The sequence below is a fragment of the Megalobrama amblycephala genome, linkage group LG21 (assembly GCF_018812025.1).
Source record: "Megalobrama amblycephala isolate DHTTF-2021 linkage group LG21, ASM1881202v1, whole genome shotgun sequence".
Lineage (NCBI taxonomy): Eukaryota > Metazoa > Chordata > Actinopteri > Cypriniformes > Xenocyprididae > Megalobrama > Megalobrama amblycephala.
In genome coordinates, this window is record NC_063064.1 from 18,098,596 (window position 1) to 18,103,978 (window position 5,383).

At 36.4% G+C, this 5,383-nt stretch overlaps 1 long non-coding RNA gene across 2 annotated transcripts; it reads right to left on the bottom strand.

The window, feature by feature from the left end:
• Nucleotides 1-430: 430 nt before the first annotated feature.
• LOC125256740 lies at nucleotides 431-3,173 on the bottom strand. Of its 2 annotated transcripts, XR_007182173.1 has the most exons (5): nucleotides 2,503-3,173; nucleotides 2,349-2,410; nucleotides 2,126-2,230; nucleotides 675-737; nucleotides 431-570 (listed from the first exon to the last, which is right to left on the bottom strand). It is a non-coding gene; the product is annotated as an uncharacterized LOC125256740 (long non-coding RNA). The 2 variants fall into 2 exon arrangements; XR_007182172.1 differs by lacking the exon at nucleotides 2,126-2,230 and having other exon boundaries at nucleotides 2,503-3,166.
• Nucleotides 3,174-5,383: the final 2,210 nt, after the last annotated feature.

Below are 5,383 nucleotides of genomic sequence, written 5' to 3' on the forward strand. Positions count from 1 at the left end.
TTTTTTTAAATTCATAAGCGTTAAATGATAATTTAACATTCAGATAAGCATTTAAACAATAAAAACAATGAACCATGGCAAATTGAACCATGGTAAATAGTGCTGAATGAAAGAAACTGGCATTTGGATGCTCCATATTGAACAAAAAGTAGACAGCCAACAGATACTTTTGACATCTCTGTGTTTTCAAGAGCCCGATCACACGAAAATGCGTATAAATAGTATGAGTGTGTAATCTTGTAGAATATATACGCCAAAATGAGTTTTGGCGTGCTTATGGTACGCAGTTTTTCGCGTGCATATGATACGCACTTTATGGCGTATTATATGTACGAAACCCCCACCCCCCAACCCCCATCCTACCCAAGAGCGTATCATATACACGCCATAAAGTGCGTATCATATGCACGCGAAAAACTGCGTACCATAAGCACGCCAAAACTCATTTTGCCGTATATATTCTACGAGATTACACACTCGTACTATTTATACGCATTTTTGTGTTGGTTTTCAATCAGGGGCACGTAAATTTTGATGCAGACTCTCTTTGCGTTCAGGGGGCTTGACATCCTAAGATGGAGATGCAAGTCAGAAAAACATCTATTAGACTCATGGAGAGCACAGTACAACAGAAAACAGAAAGGAATCTCTCACAATCACATCTTAAAACTTACTTGAATCATACAGGTGTGTTATTTTCATCTTAATGAAGTAATGCTGCACTCCAGAGTCCATTTCTGCAGTGGGAGTGCAAACAGAAATATTAATTTATTTATTATTATTAATTATTGCATTAAACATGGAAAATAGAAAACAAATATAAGCCACTTCAGATTAGCAGATTTACAAGTTTCCCAAAGTTGGTACTGTGAGTAAAAATAATGTACTGTTTTGTGTCATTGGTTTGCAGTTGAAGGTCTTTTCTTCATTTCATAATGCATCTTCAAGAACCAAATACAGTGTTTAGCATAAATTAGGCCTTCAATTAATTCAGAAAAAAGTTTGCTATAACTGCAAACACCAAATACTCACAGCTATATCCACTAGGGTTGCAGGGTGTACCGGTACTACGGTAGTATCGCGATACTAAAGCTTCAAAATACTGGCGATGCCATTGTATTTTTTAAACGGTAATATCGTCAGTACCGTAAGGAATGTTGTATGTGCGGCAGGTACACTTCAATTGAACATGCGTGCCTGCAAAAACATTACAAGAGACTGCCGTTGACTGTCTGCTGTGCCCTGTGTAGTAAATGCTCTGTAGAATTAGCGCCTTGTTTTCTGATGCTTCAGTTAATTTTGCAATGAGATAAAGTTGCACTTGCACGTTGTTATTCGCAGTGCATTTTATCTGGAGAAAGGGTCTGAAATTCACTTAATTAACATCATAAAATCTTTATATAAGAATGAATTCTCACAGTTTTTCCGTTGCTCATTTGGCCACTTCTGGAAAAGATTAAATAGTTTGTTTCTAGAAACATCTTTGCGAACACGATTCAGACAAATGCAATTCCATTCATCAGTAAGTTATAGCGGGTTTGCACTCGGTTCTTATCAATCATATCAATCGTGATTTTATAATTATAAATGTATTATATGTTTTACTATACATACTGCTTTCCAGTCAGGGTTAGATATTTCAAGATAGGCTGGCAAAAATGCTCCTGATAGTTCGTGACACGAGCAAGAGCGCTGTTTTTGTTTCGTTTCTAAATGAATCTGTTTATGAACAAATTGTGTGAGTCACTGACTCACTAATCCTTTCATTAAGACAGTCATTTGCTTCGTTCCTGAATGAATCAGTCGTTTTGAACGAATCGGTTGAATGGTTCATTGACTTAATCATTAACACTTGCTGCCACCTACTGGCGACTTTAGTCTCCCATCTAAACATGAATTCAAGAGAAACACCGAAGAACAAAGAGAGGAGCTGATGAAGATGTTTCTTCTGTGGATATTAGGGTTGTCACGATACCATAAAAATGTCTTACGATACTATACCAGCTGAAGTATCACGATACCAAGTAGTATACAAAATGAACCAAACTTTCATAAAAACATGAAAACAGACCAGATTTTTCTCTGAATACTTCATTAATGAGAATGAATAACAGGCTTTTATTACCATTCAAATGAATCAATGTAAACAAAACAGTGCAGTCTCGCTGTGATCACGTGATTTGACTGCTCCTGAAACATCGTTTTATGCGTTTTCTAGGTCCAATACAATCTACAGTACAAAGAAAAGTGTATTGGGATATAACATGGACTCACGCCACCTTTATTGATCAGTCCACAACCGTTTTTTAACAGAGATTATTTAGGAATTAATGTAAGAAATGACAAACCTCCTGGCGGAGAATAGCGCAGGCCCGGACAGCACCGTAAACCACATTTCTTCTTTTTGATTCTTGAAAAAAAAACATGTAATGTGTGTAAAAATATCAGGGATTTAGGCAAATGTCATTAAAATAACGTAAGAGATATTATTTTCTCACTTACCAATTTAATCGTCGTCCTCTCGAGCGCTGAGCTCAAACGGACGTCCGTAACGGTTGAAGTTTAAAATGCTGCGTTCACGCGCATTCTAATTACTCGCGCACGACGCGCGCGGCTGGAATCCGACACTGCGCGTGCAGACAGTACAGAACTGATCAGCGCATACACATGCAAGTTATTTATGTCTAATATCATTTAGTGCATCTGTTTGGAGGGTTGAGTTATAAGAATTGACTTTCAGAATCTAAGTAATTCCTACAGGATTTTCTTTAACCAGCAAATCGCAGAATTCTGCCCCTAGCGCCTAGATCCAGAAACAACTAATTTAGATTTTTTTTTTCATTACAGGATAATGCGTCAATTATTATTTTCTAATAAACCTATTAAACTTGAATATGTATATAAGTTTGTTTTCTTCAGAATGAAAGGTGTGCCTAAGTAAAATTGAAGTAAAAACACAAATATAATGTTCAATAGTGTAATCATTTAAATAAAGCACTAATAATGTATATAAAGCACATTTAGCCCAAAGAACCCTTTGTGCCAAAAGGGTTTTTTCTCCTTATATAGAACCTTTTTGGCAGAAAGGGTTCTATAAAGTTGGTTAAAGAACCCTAGGGTTCTATATAGAACCCCAAAGAACCTTTTTTTCTAAGAGTGTATACTCAAACCAAGTCAAAGCAATATAGCGAGTAATGCACTAGGATAATTATGGGTGCTTTATACAACCCGGATTCCGGAAATGTTTGGACATTTTTTTAAATTTCAATAAAATGAAAACTAAAAGACGTTCAAATCACATAAGCCAATATTTTATTCACAATAGAACATAGATAACATAACAAATGTTTAAACTGAGAAATTTTAAAAATTTTTGCACAAAATGAGCTCATTTCAAATTTGATGCCTGTTTCAGGTCTCAAAATAGTTGGGACGGGTGTTTACCATGGTGTAGCATTCTTGCCTGATATAGGTTTCCAGCTGCTGAAGAGTTCGTGCACTGTAAAAAATGACCGTGATTTTAACAGTAAAAGACTGTAAAAATGCTGCAGTGAAAAACTGTTGATTGGTTTACAGAAAGTTTCCGTACTATATACGGTGAATAACTGTAATAGAGCTAATGGTACATTTAATGTAATTTTACGGTTAGTTTTTGGAAGTGAAAAATAACAATTCATTGTAAAATTTACAGTGAAAAACCGTAAATTGACATTCCCACAATTCCCTGCGTGATACTTCACATTTGATATATTTTTGTTGAAATAACTCTGTTTCTTCTTAGTTTTTCTCATTTTTTTCTAATCACTTATGTACATTAGGGTTTTATGTTACATCTAATGTTGTTAAATTAATGTTTTATTGCATTTTTAAAATTTCATGCATGTTACCATGATGGTGTTTAGTGTGTGTGTGAATGACACTGTGTGCACCATCTATATATTAGTATTGTCCTCCTCAGCTTGTGGAAAAGCTGCTTGTGATGAACTTTGATTCATCATGTGACTCTCATCACCACTGTGTTTGGTGACTGTCAGTGTATTATAAAGGTACAAAACAGATATTAGTACTTCATTAGGTTAGTAAATTAACATTATATCAGTTAATGAAATACATTATTTTACCGTAAATTTAACAGATTTAAAATGTAAAATTCACATGTAACTCCGTAAGTATGTTTACGGTTTGATGTCATTTTTACAGTATTGTTCTGGTAACCACAGCTGCCGGTATTTTTCCGTAGAAACAACGGGATTTTTTTTACAGTGTGGTCATCTTTGATGTATTTTTCTCTATAGGTGAAAGATATGGACTGCAGGCAGGCCAATTCAGCATCCGGACTCTTCTACGATGAAGCCATGCTGTTGTAATAACTACAGTATGTGGTTTTGCATTGTCCTGCTGAAATACACAAGACCTTCCCTGAAATAGACGTCGTCTGGAGGGGAGCATATGTTGCTCTAAAACCTTTATATACCTTTCAGCATTCATAGTGCCTTCCAAAACATGCAAGCTGCCCATACCGTATGCACTTATGCACCCCCATACCATCAGAGATGCTGACTTTTGAACCGAATGCTGATAACACGCTGGAAGGTCTCCCTCCTCTTTGTCATGAATGAATGTCAAATTTGGACTCGTGTGACCATAGAACACTTATCCACTTTAAAACAGTCCATTTTAAATGAGCCTTGGCCCACAGGACACGACGGCGCTTCTGGACCATGTTCACATATGGCTTCCTTTTAGCATGATAGAGCTTTAGTTGGCATCTGCAGATGGCACGGCGGATTGTGTTTACTGACAGTGGTTTCTGGAAGTATTCCTGGGCCCATTTAGTAATGTCATTGACACAATCATGCCGATGAGTGATGCAGTCTGAGGGCCCGAAGACCACGGGCATTCAATAAAGGTCTTCTGCCTTGTTCCTTACGCACAGAGATTTCTCCAGTTTCTCTGAATCTTTTGATGATGTTATGCACTGTAGATGATGAGATTTGCAAAGCCTTTGCGATTTGACGTTGAGGAATATTGTTTTCAAAGTATTCCACAATCTTCTTATGCACTCTTTCACAGATCTGCCCATCTTTACTTCTGAGAGACTCTGCCTCTCTAAGACATCCCTTTAAAGCCAATCATGTTACAGACCTGATAAACAGACAATTAACTTAATTAGTTGTTAGATGTTCTCCCAGCTGAATCTTTTAAAAATGTCTTGCTTTTTCAGCCATTTGTTGCCCCCGTGCCAACTTTTTTGAGACCTGTAGCAGGCATCAAATTTGAAATGAGCTCATTTAGTGGATAAAAGTGTAACATTTCTCAGTTTAAACAATAATAAAATGAATAAAATATTGGCTCATGTCATTTGAAAGTCTTTTAGTTTTCA